The sequence below is a fragment of the Eumetopias jubatus genome, unplaced genomic scaffold (genome assembly GCF_037043125.1).
Source record: "Eumetopias jubatus isolate StellerSeaLion01/CBP00866 unplaced genomic scaffold, mEumJub1_p1.0 scaffold_5, whole genome shotgun sequence".
NCBI classification, from domain to species: domain Eukaryota; kingdom Metazoa; phylum Chordata; class Mammalia; order Carnivora; family Otariidae; genus Eumetopias; species Eumetopias jubatus.
Window position 1 is genome coordinate 140,331,457 of NW_028274811.1, and position 18,721 is coordinate 140,350,177.

At 44.2% G+C, this 18,721-nt stretch overlaps 1 protein-coding gene across 2 annotated transcripts in view; it reads right to left on the reverse strand.

Annotated features, from left to right (window-relative positions):
- Positions 1–17,155, reverse strand: part of BASP1 (brain abundant membrane attached signal protein 1) — a 53,565-nt gene extending 36,410 nt beyond the window's left edge. Inside the window, exon 1 of one of the 2 annotated variants that reach the window (XM_028097942.2) lies at positions 16,979–17,155. The gene's annotated coding sequence lies outside the window, so the exon portion shown is untranslated. Of the gene's footprint in view, positions 1–15,810; positions 15,940–16,978 lie in introns of those variants that run through there. The other variant, XM_028097943.2, reaches the window with a different exon arrangement.
- Between the last annotated feature and the right edge of the window lie 1,566 nt (positions 17,156–18,721).

An 18,721-nucleotide genomic window follows, 5' to 3' on the forward strand; every position in this document is an offset into this window, starting at 1 on the left:
TAACAAAATATTAAGGGAAAAAGGATCTGTTGTCCACCTTAGCACTGCAAACTTACCCAATTCATAGAGAAGCTCTGAAATTAACATTTTCCGAAGCAGACTTAATCCCAATAAAACATTTTCTTTGTACAGAGATCAGCCCCTTTTCATGTGTAGGTCATGAGTAATTTCAGAGTCGTTTCCATGCACGCCCAATTTGTGTTCCTAGCGATTACATCGCTCTTTGGAATAAAGGACAAACACCACTTATACCTTAGATTCAAGAAGTTAGCTTCCCTAGAATACAGATTTGAAGGATCCTGCACACCACCGTGAGCCCTTAGACTCTTGAAGATGGGAGCAACAGAAACTCTTCCTTCAGTTTCTTCAGCCAAGTACCCTGTCAGTGCGGTTAGACTTACAGGAGAGCACCTGCTGGGGACATTTCCCCAAGAGGTCCTTCAGGCACTGTAGGGTAGAGATACAAAGTATATGCTTACTGTGTTTTAATTACTATTTTTGGAAGGCTCTTCCTTCCATTTCTAAAGTACTTTGTTTTTGATGAAAATGTAAGATACATACGTGTCTTTTCTATCTGGTAATTAAGAACTTTAAATGAAACAAAATCAATCCTGAATTCCATATTCTCAAAAGCGATATTCACATAAAGCTCTTTCAATCGTTGCCAACTGAACTTGGAATATCTCACACGGCTTAGTCAAGTAAAAGAGGTGGGTCAACTGACATACAGTAGAACAGAGAAAAGACAGAAGCAATGACTGTCCTGTGTATCTAGAGACCAACACTGTCTCATTGTAGTTGCTGGTGTGCTTGTTTGCCTTCCCCAACTCTAAGCTCCTTAAAGGAAGGAAACCGGTCTTTGCATCTCCCAGCTCATTCAATAAACAAACATTAATTCTGCAATAGTTTAATGTGGTTTCTATTTTCCCACGTTGCCTTTAACAGAGCAGAAAAATCCCACATTGGCTGCTCATTTGAACTGTTTTTAAAAAGCCTGGTCTCCACACTGACCTTTAAATAAAGGATACATTCATCACAAAAGCAGTATTTGTATCTTTTAACTATGTAATTTTTTTTTTTTTACTTACGACTGCAAATGTGTGAGTGCACATCTTGTGCATCCACCCCAATAACATGTTTATAAAGCAGAAATCGAATAATCTTCACAACTGAAGGGGAGGGGGGCAAAGTATGTGCCCACAACAGCCGAAGACTGAGGCCCACATGAATTTCCCAGAGTTCAAAAACAACCAAATCTAAACATCTACAGCAATATTGCTTGGGCTTCCTTAATACAAGTCACATCAGAGGGTTTAAGGAAAAATAAAGGATGGAAAATATCATCTAGTAAACTGCTTGGAAATACACATCAAAAGGGGTCTCAGTCAGTCAGTTTGTGTCATAAATTCCTGCTCAACCATCGATACCATGTCATTCCAGCTAATCACATCTTCCGAGTACCTAACCTACAACAGGGCCAAGGGTTCCAAACAGCACGTGAAGTTAGGGAGACTAAATAGGGCCTAAAATAAAAAATGAACTGCGAAGAGTTATCACTGCCCTTTCTATTCTACTTCCTGATTTAAATCAAACTGGCTTGACCTTATGGATTAGCCAACCTACAGCTTCGCTCTCTCTTTTCCTGAGGGCACTTTCGATGGATAGAGAGAAGTGCCCTTCTGAATGCTGAGCCGAGGGGCATTAGGGAGCGGAGGTCACAGGTGCACAGAACGCCACTAACCAGCTAATCCATAAACTGAATTCATTTAAAATGAGACAACTTAAAGACGAAGTATTGATTTAACAGTATAAGTAGCAAGTGTTTAGGGTATAAATCATGTAGATGGTCTCACACCCCAACTCAGCTCACAAATGTAGGCAATAAAGACTGTGATCATCTCAACTATACTTGTAATATGTAAAAAAGAAACCTATTACAAGAAAAATTTTGCAAATAAAAAATGTCAATATCTAGAAACATTTTAGAATGAATAAACTGTTATTGTCAGATACAGGTTTACTGAAACCCTGCATTACTATTTCTTAAATACAGATTGATCTGGAAATCCATTCTGTATCAATGTAAAAAACTACAAACTGTTTTTGTTTTGTTTTGTTTTTTTTATTTAATAAGAATCCCATCAATAAGACTCACCTTTAGGAAACTAGACACAGATCTGTGAGAGATCTCGAGTTGACAGTATTTATCGCTCTAACCATCTTAGTTCAAACTAAAGCACAACGCTCCAGGGAGGAGACAATGACAGTTGACTGCTGGCCAGCTGACTGAAAAGGAGGAGGGGAAGGGAAAATCACAAATGCCTTCTTAATTGTGTGCCCCCCACCCCCGAAAGGGAACACTTTGCTAAAGGTTCATCACCAGCTGGTTCCTGGACTTGAAGGCAAAACAAATAACATTCTGAAATAGGCCCTATTTGTATAGAACGATGCCAAATGGCCAAAGGAAACATGCCCTTCTGTGCATTCAGCCCTTTCCGTGACCACAGGTTCTGAACTAAAAACTGACATCCAATGATGAATGAAGCAAGCTGGAGGGCTGCACAAGTTAGAGTAAGTGGTTACAGCACAGAACCAGGGCTAAGTTCATTTTTACTTTGTTATAATCAACTAATGTGTAAAGACTTAAAACCACACGCCATCTGGGGGCCTAACAGGCCCAACTTCACAAAGGCTGTTAGGTAATGCATTGGTTAAGTTGTTCAGTCCTGACTGATCCAGTGCGGACCCATGATACCCAGTAACTTGGAGGAAAGGATGAGAAACGTACCTATAATATAATCAGCCCCAGCTTTCACTCGCTGTGGGCTTATTTCTGAAAAGATTCCATAGTGTAACAGTGTTTGTTTCCCACAAATAATACACAGTTTTATTCTTCCTTGGAGACCCTACGTGGGGAGGAAGCTTAGATGCATAAGCCATTAGTACTAATTATTCATAATGTCTCAGGGCTTTATAACAATTACTACTAAAGTTACTGCCTGGAAACAGGATAATTACACTAATTAGAGTTCATCAGCTATTCATCTTCCTAGTAAGCACAACAGATGAGGTGAAATTTAGTGTCCATAAATGGAAGTCCTTTCAGCTGGCAAAGGTGATTTTCAGAAGAAATATAATGTATGGCAGGCAACCTTGTACACGGCACAAACATGGAGTGCTTGGCATGCATCAGAAGTGTCCTAGAACACTGTTATGAGTCGACAAAACCAATACATTCCTGCCTTCTGGTCTTTTCATCCAGAGGAGTAGAGACATTGAATAATCATATCAGTTTTGATCAACGCAAGAACAAAAATGCCAAGTGCTACAAGAGATGTGGAGACAGTCAGGAAAGGTATCTCTGAAAAAGTGGCATTTAACTGAAGAAGACTTGGGGCAGTGGGAGAAAGAATATTCCAGGCAGAAGGAATAGTAGGCAAGAGCCTGAGAGAACCAAGTGGGGGGCCATATGGCTGAGAACAGAGGGCGGATGAGAGAGAAGGACGAGGGAGTTTGAAGAGGAAACTAGAAGATGAATGTGCAGGGACTTGTAGATCGTCAAGGATTTTTATATTTTATTCTAAGTGGACCAGAAAGTCATGATATAAAGTCTCAGGCAGACGGATGCCATGCTCAGATACAGAAGAGTATTAGGGCAGTAATCAAGGAGAGGGATTAGAAGCTTCTACAAGGTTCATGGCTTAAGAGTAGAGGGCATTGAACATACAGAGAGACAATGACAAGGTAGACTAGAGCTTTGTCACCAGGAAGAGCCCAGCGTTCAGGAATGAGAGGAAAAAGGATTGACCAAGAATGAGCGCTAAATGAGGACCATGGACATCAGCTTGAAAATAGATGTTGCATAAATTGAAGAGTTAAAATTAAAAGTTCTATTACTTACAGCACATTTTATGCAGAAAGTAATTTACCACTTATAAGCTTTTATAAAAGATACTACTAAATAGTACCAACTTTCAATTATTTTAGGGCCTGTGGTTTATCTGGTGTAGTAAAACTGAACTGTTATATTCAATTTCGTGGTAGATTAATGAGGTAGTATTTTTATTGCTGTAGTTAACACAACATGACGTGACCTGAAATTTGAAACAGCAAAGGCAGTGGTTGAATCACTCCAGAGGGCACCCTCCAACACTGTGAACTGTTTTAGAAAGAGTCTCTCCAAAGTGTTATGTTAAGCAGAGGCATATACCCACATCCACATTTGTTGAGAATGCCCCTCAAAAAATCCCGTAAGCATCACTATTTGTTTTATTGCTTGGAAAGACCCAAAATTTATTAGCCTTGATTTCTGCAGTCATCAAGACTTCGTATGATTCCTCACACTCCTTACTTTCCACCCCCTTGTGTCCCACTATATGGTAAACCTTTCATCACAACTCTACCCACTTCTCCCACACCTGCCTTTGTTAAAACCCGTCTTCCATCACCTCCATCCATTAAAACCTGCTCCATGGTAAGACTGTGTGTGGTGAATCCCTACCAAAAAACCTTGATGCTAGAGGAGAATTTTAAATTAGCCTATGCATCTGTTCAACTCTCATCTACAATAAGGTGTCTTTGCCATTTTCACTAGTGGTAGGAGCTTTTTAAAGAGGGCTTTCCTCAAATAACTCCATCTTCATATCCTCAAGACTAGCTAGTTCTTTACACTGTCCTAAGTAAATCTGTCACTTCCTTTGTTCACTCTCTTGTCACATTTGGGTATGTGGATATCCAAATGGGAAAGCCTTCAGGCAGAGGCAAAAAAATCTTAATACAAGGCTAGAGTGAAAACCAGGTCTCACCGCACGTTAATGCTCACCAGTTGGTGGCAACTGCTCAGAGCACTGTGTTGGGGATTCCAAGGCCTTTGGCACGTACCCACGTCCATCATGCGCCCAACAGAGGGTACAGTACCTGCCTACACCCTTTGCCATCCCCAGTACAACAAAGCCACAGAAACGCGACTTTGAATCTTACACCAGGTTTGACATTTTCTAGAGATGTGAAACTTGGGGAAATTAACTTCTCTGCAACTCATGTCAAATGAGTTTACCCCCATGGGTTGGTGAGGACCAAGCCAGGGGCTCAAGTACTGTTGATTCTCTCCGCTCTCCTCTCAAAGGCAAAGATGAGTGAAGGAGCTTTCTGCACAGGACTTTTGAACGTTCCCCACTATTTCTTAATATCAAGCATGAGTTGTTACAGGTTGAGCTGTGTTCCCACACAATTCATCCGTTGGAGCCCTAAACTCCAGCCCTAACCTCAAAATGTGAATGTATTTGGAGACAGGGCCTCTAAAGGGGTGATTAAGCTAAAATGAGGCCGTTAGGGTGGACCTTCAACCAGTAGGACCGGTGTGCTTATAGAGAGTAGGAAGACACACCAAGGAGGGACGTGCGCACAGAGATGCAGGAGGACCCAGCAAAAGGGTGGCCATCTACAAGCCAAGGAGAGGGACTTCGGAAGAAACCAAACATGCCGACACCTTGATTGTGTACTTCTAGCTTCCATAAACTATGAGAAAAGCAATTTCTCTTGCTTAACCCATGCAGTCTGTGGTATTGCATAATGGCAGCCCGAGAAGACCAAGACAGGAACAGAGCATTGGTGTCTTCTACAGTTTCCATTACTACATGTTTGTTTCCCCACCTCTCCTGCCCTTTCCCTTCCTCCTGTCACACAAACACCAGGAGGAGGGAGCAGGGGGGCTCACTGACAAGAGGTCACTGACTGCGGACCTAGAACAGTGTAGTTTTGCTTACTTTCTGTACTTACCAGAAGTCCTGCCCACATTCGGGGAATCTAGACACTCCTAGAAACAGAAAAGAATGGCGTTCCCCTCTCTCCAGACAGAAACATGGCTGCAAAATCACCGAATAACAACTTCCAAGTATAGCCCTTTCTGCCTTTACAGAAGCATTTTTACAAACCTCAATATTTAACAAGGAATGCCATTGCACAAATGCACGCCCCTACCACCCTCAAGATCAGACTGCTTCATCAGGTAGGTAGATTGGTTAATATACTCTCAGAATCAGATTTAAATGGAAATGCCAATGAAACCTCGCACTCTCACCACAGTGTATTTTAGCATTCTAACACATTTATGTAAGCAGTTAGATAATTTCTCTACCAGGTAAACTATGCAAACAATTGCAAACATGCCAGGGCCTGCTGCTAATACTAACAACTGTCTAATGCCCTAAGGGATCGGGTGGGGTGGGCTGGGGTTTTGCAGATCTATTTCCCCCCATGCCACACCCTCTTCTGATAGGAATCATGCCCCAACTCAAAACTGGCTTGTTTTTTTTTGTTGTTGTTTTGTTTTTTTTTTTCACTCCCCTTAGAGACAGCAGTCACATTTTTTGCAGTATTACATCATTCTGGACTTCTCTGCCCTTTATCTGAGATTCCTGGCTACTTCACTACAGAAAAGTAATGACAAAAGATTCTCCTTTGGTAGAATGCCTAGCCCACTGAGATCAATACCAGAAGGAGAACTGCAAGTAGGAGCTCTTGGTTTAGAGCAGTCAAGTTAAAGGCAACATGAGTTCATCTGTCTTAATTTGCTAACTGCTCCCTCTAATCACTACCTGCTCTCCTTCCCATTGCAGTATTCGTTGTCCGAAGCAAGGATACAGTCAAAGACTGAGTTAGTATTGATAGCACTCAAGTTCAAAGTGCAACAAAGTGATATTTTATAAGCAGGAAGGGCTAATGAACAGGGCTGTTGGGGTGAGGGGGAGCAATGTGAAGCCTATGGACATTTAGATTCACTTTTACAAAAATTCACTTTTGGTGGGCACCTGCATGGCTCAGTGGTTAAGCGTCTGCCTTCGGCTCAGGTCATGATCCCGGAGCCCTGGCATCGAGTCCCACATCAGGCTCCCTGCTCAGCAGGGAGTCTGCTTCTCCCTCTGACCCTCTCCTACTCTCATGCTCTCTCTCACTCTCTCTCTTAAATAAATAAAATATTTTTAAAAATTCACTTTTGGTTACATTGCCTGCACTCAAAAGTTGGTGGAAAGTTGAACATGAGATCTTAGAAATATTGAGTACCCCTTTCCCACCAAGTTTATTCCATTTAGAACTACCACTCTTACCTTAGTGAAATCATGTGTTATAATAATTCCATTCTCTCTGCATTGTGGCCAGTTGGGGTCTCCTAGGATGATCACCCACCCAAGAGACTTTGGGACAGATGAAATAAAGCTAAACTCTCTGGGTGGTGGAAACAAAACCAGTTAGAACAGAAAGGGCAGAGGGGAATGGAGTGAGTTCTTAGTGTTTTTGTCTCTTGCGCCAGTGAAACCTTCAGGGAGACTTTGCAATCGTTAGTTAACCACTGGCTTGGAGGAGGAAGAAGAGTAACATTCAGATGGTAGTCACATGAAGAAACACATACCTGAGAAACCATTATTGATTTGTATTAACAACCTGTGGAGAACATTGTTACAAACACCTGTTACTGTTTGTCTGAAAGCCAAGCCCTGGAAATTCTAGAACCGGGTTTCCAAAGTCCAGTTGGGTGGGTGAGCCCTGGGAATTCAAGGCTTGAGGTCTCAACAAAAGATCACCAGGGCTACTGCGGAAATCTGAGTGCTGTAACAAACCTTGTCAACAGGGCCTTCCTTATTCGCTGAGGTTAGGTGATCGTAAGGAGGTCTCAACAGGAGCTATTGTCATCACCAACCGTTGAGATTCTTGCTTTTTTCCTTAGGAAAATGAGTCATTCAGACAAGATTCCAGACCACCTTATTTAATCATCTGAATATCTTTAGTAAACGCCCAAGTGGTCACGTAACTTCCCCCTATCTTCTTGATGAAATTCAGGATAAAGGAGGGCAGAAAGGCATCTCTCATCTTCCCACCTATAGATCACTGATTTCTCTAGATTTGCCTTTTCCACAATCATCTCAAATATGCCCAAGGCAAATACAGATGCTGCTATTCTGTATTGAAACAGCTGAGAACATTTGTAAAGGTCAAAGACAGCAAATATTCCTCCAGCCCCTACTATTTTTGACAAGCTCAGAGAAGCTAAGACAGTACTCTAAAAAGAGCCAAGAAGACCTTTCTTCTATATATCCCGAAGTAATAGGAATGTTCTTACAGTTACTAGGTGGTTGCTGCTGTTTTCTCTTTTGATACTAGACGGTGTTACTATTTAACTTGGTATTGTATATGTCAATGTGGGTAATGGTCAACAGGTAAATGAGGGGGGTCTGTTCAAAATCGGTTTGCCAAGCAATCCAGGAAACTCGTAATTTAGAAAGCTCAACCATCAAAGGCCGGACTCTAATGTCTGTTTCTTCATCAACTTAAAAAAGAAGTTTTCACCTGGATTTATTTTAGGAATATATTTCTGACCTACAAAACTGTAATAATTAAAAGCATTATAAAAACTGTGAAGTCACTTTTGTATTGCAGGTTTCCCTGGAAAGAACATAAATTCATCAAAGCTTATTCTCCACTTATTGAAACATCTAAATAGATAATTTTAAATATGAAATTAAAACTGTCTCTCATCAGAAGTAAACTTACCACAGTTTCTCCAAGTGCGAAAGCACATAAACAATTTACATTGCTAAAAGAAGTTTCAAATACCTGATTATTAAGCTTTACAAAGTGTTTTTAACAACTTAAGTACTTAAGTGCCATATTTTCATGGCTGCTTCAGAAACCTGCAGCTCTTAAATCCTCTAAATTGGCCCAAATACTATAAATGGCAATTCTGAAGAAAAACGATTAAACCTCGTGTTTTATGCAGCTCTCAAACCAATAGGCCAGATAACACTAGGAATCGGCATAAAAGCTGGTGTCCACCCTTCTCCACAACACTGCACACTGGACCTTCCAAGAGACGCCTTGAGTATCCCTAGGGCACAATGCTGGACTGTTCCACTCACTTTACAGCCCCCAAATTAGTCTAAAGCCAAATGGCTTTCTTGTCAACTGTGTACCCTCCCCCTGCAGCCCCCCAAGCCTGCACCACAGTTCATTTTAGGAGGAAAACCAAGATGTTGACACCAAAATTTAGTTTTGTGAGCAAAGTTATTTTAATGCATGCCACAAATGCTTTGGCCTATGACGGAAGTCACGTGCCTATGATGCAAGAAGAAAAGAGAGAGAAGTTGAAAGGGAAAGAGGGCGTGTAGGCAGTAAAGCAATGGCAGGGGCCATCTGCAGACAAGACGTACCAGTGGGTCCATCAAAGGCAGAAGAGGTTCTTGCTACAGAGGAGGGGAGAGCGGGTGGCCGGGAGACACACACAAGGTCAGGACTGGATTTTCAAAAAATGGTACCCGGGTAAAAGAATGGCAGGAATTTAGGTTGTAGACATTGAGTCAGAGCTTGACTCAATTCCACAGAAGGGAGGGGCAGCAGGACTGAGGCTTTATTGGGAAATAACCTGGTTTTCCCCTCAGCCACTAACCAGCTCAGGAGACTTTGAGTAAGCCACTAACTTTTCTAAGATCCTTTTGAGAGTTCCAAAACAAGTGTTTAGGCCACGAGCTTTTCAAACTTGCTGTTAGGATGACACAAGTATTTACAAAAGGCTGAGGGTGTAGTTAGGATGGTATTTAAAAGCAGCCACCAATTTTCTGTAAACGAATACTGCATGGAGGCAGAATGAAAATGAGGTCAAAGTTGGGACTCAGTTTGTTTCTCTCATCAGTCGGGGGGGTCAAGTAGTATCTCTGTAGTATCTCAAAGGCAGAATTACAGGTAAGGCATCTGAGTGCTTATCTTCACTTGTGAAGTGTAATGAGGAAAGCAAAGGGGCCAACCAAAGCCACATCCATCTAAGAGTCCTTATTAGCCATCATCACCATCACCATCCAAGAAAAGGATGACTTAAGGATATCAGCTCATGTTCACTGTGACAAGAAGCACTTCTAATCTATAGGTCAAAGTATTTACTGATTAAATATTTATTCTGCATTGTATCTCTTCTAGATAAGTAATTTTTCATTGAAGAACTTAAGACAACTCTCTCTAAATGAATACTGAAGATACTAATATGTCAGAAGGTCACCCACTTTATCCCACGTCCATTTGACTTAAGATAACATGGCCAAGGCTTATGGAAAGTACTGTGTAGCACTGGACAGAACAGGGCCATCAGACATGGATTTGAATTCTAGGACTTTCTATTAACTCTACAATCTTACATACATTATTGAGCCCTCCATTTTTCATTTATTCCTGGGTAAAATGCATTCTACAATCTGTTTGAGGGGATAAAATTCAATTAGAGCATATGATATACAAGAAATATCAACAAATATCCTATCTCATCCTTTAACTTCGCCAGATTAAACAGTAACAACAAAAAACAAGCTTTCATTGAGGGAAATTTTTAAAAGATACAACATCCATATCCAAAACATTTCCTACAGTGAATGCCTGACAGATAAAGCAAAATATAATTTCCCTCCTGAATCCCTAAGATTCAAAAAGCTGTCTAAAAAAAACTATTGAGAAAATGATTTAACTAGGATGCCTGGGTGGCTCAGCCAGTTAGGCTCCTGCTTTTGGCTCAGGTCATGATCCCGGGGTCCTGGGATGGAGTCCCACGTTGGGTGTTCTGCTCAGCAGGGAGCCTGCTTCTCCCTCCCCCTCCTCATAAATAAAATCTTAAAAAAAAAAGAAAAGAAAAGAAAAATGATCTAACCAAAATGAAAATGACTTTACCTTCACCTAACAGCAAAACTCAAGTGTACAGAAGGACAAATACAAATAAATCACTTGGGCAGATCCCTGAATTAAATGCCTGAAAGGGTCAAACTGATTCCAGGATCCTTCAAACCCAAATATCTCAAACTCCAAAGAACTTCCTTTTAGCTTTTAAGAAGCCAGGGTGACTAAGGTCTCCATGGGGATAATTCCAAAAATTCTGCGAACAGGTGACAATACCTTTACATTCCTGAATAATACAAGTTCTACTCTTGGCATGGGGCGGTGGGGATGTGGGCAAGTGTATACCACGTGTCCTCAGAATTTTAAATATCAAGACTGGTTTATATCAAGTACTTATGTACTTAGTACTAATGACTAAGATACTCCTTTCAAATGCAAAGGAATGCATCTTGATTCAGGACACAACAAAACTTCCTACTTTCAGGAATCTGAATGAATTACTCTATTGCCCGGCAGGTCATACAGTTTTGCCCAGATCTCAACCTTATCAAAACAGTTAAGCCTTTCTCTGAAGGTCTCTGAAGTTGCCAGGACTTTCACTTTTTTTTTTTTTTTCATTTTAATATCAGTTCAATATGGGGGCTGGGGTTGTATTAATCGACCCACTAAGGACTTTTGAAACTAGGGCAAGTGCCCTGGCAACATGATCAAGGTATCATGGCCACACCTGGCAGGTTTTCCTAACCACATACTTCTACGTTCTACCAACTTCTGTCCAAAGCATCACCACAGACCTGTTTTTCAATAATGACCTCTTCGAAACAAGCACGTGAATAGTTATAGGCAAAGAGGAAAACTGGTTCTCTCACCACTTTATGGTGAATGTGCCTTACAAAGACGTGCAGAATATGTGGGACAGTTTGACAATTTCACCTGATCCTTACAAAAACTCTATACTGTAACCCCCGTTTTATAGATGAGGGTTGAGGCACAGAGAAGCCAAGCAATTTGCCAAAGGCCACAGGTACTAAACAACCCAGTGAAGCCGGCTCAAAAGTCCACCTCTACCACTCCTAACTCTCCAAATCATGCTCCTACACCATGTACAATGGCTGAAATATATATTTCAAAGAGAAGTTTAAGCAACAAACCAGTGAAACCCAGTTCTTTCTAAGATGAAGAAAAAATAATCAATTAAAAAACAAGTTCATAAAATGTTTAAGCGGTAAGGAGAAATACTGTGCAAATGCTTTGCCTTCCCCAGTAAATGCCGCTTTTCTATATTATCTTGAAATGTTTTCTTATGCCCTGGGCCCCTGGTGTGCATGCAGATGGTTTCTATTTCTAAATCTCCAAAGCTTTCAGGAATGTATTCCTAGACTTTGAAACCTGCTCACTTGCAACGTCCCCTCACCAATGGCCTTAGCTAGTCAAAAAACCCTTTTTTGTTGCTGTTGTTCAAAAAAATCTACTCTTTGGAAAGCCTGATTTTTTTGTTATTTAAATCCTCAGGTTGCAGAAGAAGGAAAATCCACTACAGGACTCTCTCTGCATCCCTGTCACCCCATTTCTGACTTCCAGAGGGAAAAAAGAAGATGCAGTTTAGTCAGTGTTGCAGTGTTGTCACTCTCGATGTGGTTCACTGGACACTTACCTAGATGTCTGTCTTAATAGTGATGGAGGGAACAGCATTTCACCGAACCTTCCTTTGGCAGCCTGGGAGCATCTGTGGCTTTAGGACTACCCTTCTATTTTCTCAAAAGAATGTATGCCATCTCCTGAGTTATATAAGCAGCCATGGGAAATTCAATGAGGGTGGCTACCCTGACTTCACTCAATCCACTTTTGGGCAAATTCCCATACAGCGTCTCATTAAATTTCAAATATGTACAAGGAATGAGGTCAGTAGTTAGCAATTGTGATATCTGAGCATCTCTGAAATTGAAATATTTGATTTCTAACTGAATACACTGAAACCCACAGGTCCTGAATAATCAGCATGGGACAAAAATACAGCTCAATATACAGAAATTATAGTTAGTGATATCACTCACACGACTGTGGAAAATGCAGACTGAGAGGTCAAGAAGCCTCTGAGAGCTACTTTAGCCATATGGGTGGTCCTTATTATGGTGAGAAGATAAGAATTACTACCCCACAGTGGTTTAGCCAGTGTCTATAGAGATTTTTCAAACCCATTTACTTTCCACTGTGCTTTAGGGAGTCTCCCCAAAATGCACCTCCTCAAAACACACTGAGTATTTTCTCTTTGAAGGAAAAAAAAAAAAAATCCTGGGCTGTTCACAATCTCAAAGCTATTTCCTGATTATCAATCTACCATAATTAAGCCACAGAGTAGAGTTCATGTTGTATTGGTTATCCGAAGTCTTACGAAACTGGAAGAAATGGAAAGGACTGGGTGGGTTGAGAAAACGTGATGAGATGCGAGATGCTGCACCCATGTCCCCCGAGAACAGCTTGTCTACATCCTCCGTTTTTCCTCAGCTGTTAGGTGGCTTCCAGTTCACCAGCTAAAATGGTCATTGAGACGTCAAACCTTTGATACAGAAGGTGTAAAATGAGTAGGTATTAACTCCATGTAAGCTGAAGGCCTGAGCAAATCAGAGCATTTCTTTCCACAAAATCAGACACCAAAAGCACACGATAGTTGACAAGCCTTTTCTGGATATTTTTCAAAATAAAATTTTGGAAAGGATCAGAAAAATAAGACAGAACAATTTTATTAGTCCTTTATTTTGTAAGCATTGTTGATTACAGCTTTTTATTTCAGGGGTGTTTCACGTGAGTTTTTAAGCCTATAAATGAGCATCTTAATTTAAGATGTTCAAAGCAATCCATTTGTTTTACACTGCTAGAAACTGGAAATGAGCTTCTTAGGACACTTGGTAGGCTCCCCCATTCAAATACTTATTTAGAAAGACCAAAAATTGATTATTTTCCAAAGACCAATATGAAGCACTATAAAATAACCAATAACCACATAAAATTCTACACCAACTAGTTTAGCTCCATATCATTAATAAGATTTTATTTTATTGCATATGTATACATAATGTGTATATACGAGCGTGTGTTTAATGTATATACCCACGTGTATTTACACGGCACCTTAAAACATGTTTGGACTTTGCAGGTTTTTACAAAACTACTGTGTATAACACACAGACATCCATTTTACAGTGACCAAATCTCCCCCAAACTTAAGTTTTCCATACATTGCTTATCTTGACCATGGAATGAAAAATGGTTTTTAAATTGTTCTTAAGGTGAATTTGTTTAAAAAAAAAAAAACACAAAAACTAAAGAGGCAGAACACATCACATCTTCTTAGACTATAATATGATGTTTTCTGGTAAATCCAGTAAGATTATAAAGATGCCTCCAAGGATAGAGAGCCAAAGCCCTTAGAGCTCCCCTATTGGACACCTTCAGACTAGGGTGGTCCAGCAGGAGAGACTATTCTCTTCTGCACGCCATAATGAAAGCATGAGCACCAGTTAAAAACAAAAATGCCACTGTTGGTATGCTTATTGTTGGCGCATTTTGTCAAAAGGCCCATTAGCTCCCTTTCTCCACCTGCTAAGGACTGTCAAAAAACTAGCTGGATAAAAGAATAAGGTAACGGATGATTTTTTCAAATTCAGTTTAAAAACTACCTCGCTTAAAAACCTAAGACTCACTGAATTGGGGCATACTGTTATATATTTGCTATCAAAGTCCATCTACATTCCAAGTCACTTCTCCCTCAAAACCATAACCTAAAGAGAAAAAAATGGAAAAAAAAAAAAAACTGCTGATAGCCCTCTAAACCATAATAAGCCGCTCAATAGTAAGGACTAAAGAGGACACCAGCCAGCTACCCTATCAAGTATAGGCCCTGATATATTAAATGTGATCAGTATCAATATCCTTTTATTAAAAGGAACAAAAGAGATGACTTTCATTCGCCTGCTACATGTCATCCCACCAGGGTGTACTGAGAACACTTAAACATAAAATTCTTAAGGGGCCATTGCAAAAATATGGTATTTAGCTATTTTGTATCCATAAGTCATCTTTTGGATGGTAGAATAAAAAAGCCCCCAAAGCCAAAAAGAAATCTAAATGGCCAGAACCTAGATAATACACCATTTTTAAGAAAATCAACCAAAGGTATATGTATCATGGCTTCTGTTAGATAGTGCCAAAAGAAAAAAGGAAGCATTAAGAATTCAACCAACCACCCCAACAGCCCTGGTTGCCTTCTTCCTCCTTTCTCCCCTGTCAGTGATTTCCATCTCCATGGGGCTGGCCTTTTGGGATCCCTAGTGAAACAATGAGGCAGGAATCAAGAGAAAAACAAACAGGGTTAGGATTCTGACAAGGTAACCATTTTCTCTGCTCTGGGTTTTGTAGGCCATCTTGTTCCTATAAACGCCAAAATGTCTTAATTTCTCCCAAATAGTGACACTAGGGGCAGAAAGCCACCGTCAGTTTTTTGAAACCAATGTCCCTTAATCAAAGGGCCAGCAGCAAAAATCTGTCAAATGGTTAATTGATGCAAATCGAGGGCCACCATCACTGTGGTGCAATATGTTACAGAAAAAAAGAACAATGGACAGTACTAGAAAGGAAAATAGCAGTGTTCGGTCACGAAAATATTTAATCCACAGTTTGCTCTCATCTCCAAGGATAATCTTATTTTTCGTTAACTGAAATCACTAAGAAAGCAAAAGACGAGAGATAACCTGGAAAAGAAGAAACACACACACAGAGGGGGGAAAAACTGTCATTTGTGTCCAAGAATTTCACGCAACATTTAGGGCAAACGCCTTTGTTCCTCGGCTTCGGAAGGGAGTGGGTGGGTGGGTGATGGAGAGAGATCAGATAGGGCTGCCGGGGCCCTCCACACCCTGCTCTCCGGCGCATGCGCGAGGCCAAGACAAAGGAATAGGTAATTACAGTCCCGATTCATTCATTTTGCCCGCAGTACTGAGGCTCTCTTAGCCTTGGCTGTAATCCCGGAGAGGCTGATCCACACCCCTACAGCAAAACGACCACCTCGATGCTACTGTTCGGTTTTAACCCCCCGCCATACATGTGCTAGTGGCCTCGCGGGACACCGAGGTGTGTCAACCCTATTGAAGGTACTAAAATACGCACCCGTGAGCGTGGTGCTGATTTCAGAAGGGTGAAAATTACACAGGCAAAGGCTGTCCACGGAGTTCGTTTCAAGGCGGAAATGTCTCTGGGGAAGCAGATAAGGAGCCAGGCCGAGCGTTCGATGAATATTCATGAAAAGAATGCGGTTTGTAGCCGCGCGTGGTGTGTGCGAACGGATCCAGGGATTCCGCAATTTTTATTTTTCGGGGGCGGGGGGGGGGTTGAGGGCGTGGGGAGGGAGACAGGAACCAGGCGTCGGGTTTCAGCGTTAGCGCTTTCGGCAAAACCTGCTAAACCCCAAACCTTCGCTCACAGAGGGGCTGGGCCGTTGGGGACGGCGCGCTGTCAGGTTCAAGATCACACCCTCCCGGCCGGGGCCGCGAGGGTGGAGGCGCGCAGCGCATCTCTGAACCCAAACCTCGAAAAAATAAAATGCTCAGAGATCGCCCACAGGTTAGTGGAAAGGCAATTCAGCCACGTCCAAGGCTGTGGCTTTGATCCGCTCAGATGTGCTTCAGGAGGCACGCTGTCGTGTGAACCTCGCATTCCTTGGCCACCGCAGGCCAAGATTCAGGAGTCCCCCGGGTCAAAGAACCCCATTTGTGAAACCAAAAAGGCACCTCCCTCCTTCCGATCACACCAGATCCCGTATTCTTTCTCCCCCTTACTCCCGCCCCACCCCACCCCCCACCCTCCATCTTCAGCCGCTGCGCCCAGCGCACCAAGCGCCTTCTTCCGGGCTGTGAATGGTTCCGATGACAGATACGCTCCCTTCAGCCCCACAGAACCGTCTCCCCGGGACTCAGTGCGTGTAAAGGGTTTCGCACTCGACAATTTCCTCCTTAACGAGCAGCTTCCCTCCCGCTACCCACCCCCCAACTCCGTTTAGCAGACTCGCTACCCCCACCTCCTTCCCACCCTCCCAGAGGCTGAAGCTACCCACCTTGGGCCCCCCCCATCACCCTGAATCCCCGAAGTGCGACGGGAACCTAGAGGAGGGTCCCCACGCTGGGCGCCGTCTAATCAGGCCCGCAGCGTCCCACGCCCCCGGCCGCGGCGCGGAGAGAACAAAGGGCCTCGAGGTGGGGCGGGGGCGCACAGAGGCCCCCGGGCTGCCGGCGCCCTGGGTCCGCGGGGGCGGCGGGGCCGCCGGGGCGCGCCTCCTTACCGGCTCTGGGTGCCTGTGCCGCCCCTGGGTGAGCGCGGTGCCGCCGAGGGGCCCGGGTCGCAGGCGTCGTCCGGCCGGTGCCTGGCCGCAGGCGGAGGCTCTCTCCCCGGCTCGACGGCGGAGCCCGGAGCGAGGAGCGAGTTGGAGCGCTGCCGCCGCCGCCGCCGCCGCCGCCGCTGCCGCTACTGCCGCCGCCGCCGCCGCTGCAGCCTCTGCATTTCTCGCGCTCGCGCTCCCCCTCCCCTTCCTGCCCAGCGCCCTCCCCCGGCGCGTCCGCCCGCCCAGCCTCCCTCCTCCCGCGTACCCCGCCCGCCTCCCTCCCCTCCCTTCCCTCCCTTCCCTCCCTTCCCCTCCATCCCGGGCCCCGCCCGCCTCCCTTCAACTCCCCTCCATCCCGCTCCCCTCCCTGCGTCCCGGTGGTCCCCCTTTCCGCTTCTCCTCCCCTCCGTCCCCCTGTCCCTCCTGCCTGTCCTCATCTGCCCACCATGAGGGCTTCCCCTCCCTCTCCCCTCCCCCCTCCTGTCCTTTCCCGCGCCCCCCCCCCAGCCCTGCGCCGCCTCCCCTCTCCCGCCGCGCCAGGGCTGTCTGTGGGCCCTTCTCTCCTCTCTCTCTCTCTCTCTCTCTCTTTCTCCCCCCCCACTTGGAATGGTTGGATAGGAAGTGCTCGGTCTCGCTCAGTCTTAAGGGGCTGCCTCGAGGTGATGAATGACGCCCCCTGCCACCTGCTACCCTTCTCAGCACCCCAGTCCCGCTCGTGCGCGACGTCCGCCTGAGATTCCGATACCTGGACGCGCGGTGAGGTTGAGGGGGACCTGGTGGCTCCCCTCAGCCCATCAAGACAGATGTCCTCGGGGTTGAGGGTGGCTGCTAACTGCAGGCAAGTCCGGGCGGCGCCCCCGCGGATCAGACGAGCTGGGCAGGCGGCTCCTTCGCACGCTGGGCTGAGCCTGGAGGTCTGCGGCTTGGGACTAGCGCGACCGCCGAGGTCCACCTTAGTGGGGTGGGCAGCGTCCCCCTGCAAGAATGCTCTCGGGACTTGGGAGAGGAAGGAGAAAGGACAAGACCCCGAGGAAAGGAACCGTCGGTGTTTTATGTCTGTGCTTTAAAAGAGGCAACCAGTTCCCGGGAAGGCTGGGTTAGCCGAGGCAACCCTTACAGCGCTGCCTAGAAGCGCACAGGTCCAAGCCTTGGCCAACCAACTAACGACGTGTCGGGTGGCTTGAGGCACTGCCACTTTAACACCGGGACATGAAATAACCGCCAGGGTGGGTTCGTATGCCCACCTTGCTTATCTGTTGGCAAGAAGCAAATGCAAGAAATAACACAACATGACAACGCTTACAACGGCAGCACTTTCACTAGACAAAAGCCAATTTTACCTTCCCGCAACCCTCCGAACCTTTGGAACTTTTATTTGCGGCATTTGGGCGCCCTCTGGCTGTGCATGGATTGCTTTCAATTGAGTTGCAAGTTCTCCAAGGTGGATCTGCGCTCCTGACCTGTGCGTGGATTTGCGGGTAGCGTTGTCTTCCAAAATGACCAAATGCCACCATAGTTAAAAAAGAGGACGCCAAAGGCAAGTGCGTCCGCATTCAACTGAGGAAAGGTAAGTCCATTTTCAATTAACAGGAAAAAACTTATCAGAACTTAACTACTTTTAAATGAAGCAGGGTGCCAATGTCAAGCCAATACTCTACTTTGCTAGAAGCTATGCAAGGGAAACACTAGACTATCGGACTGAAC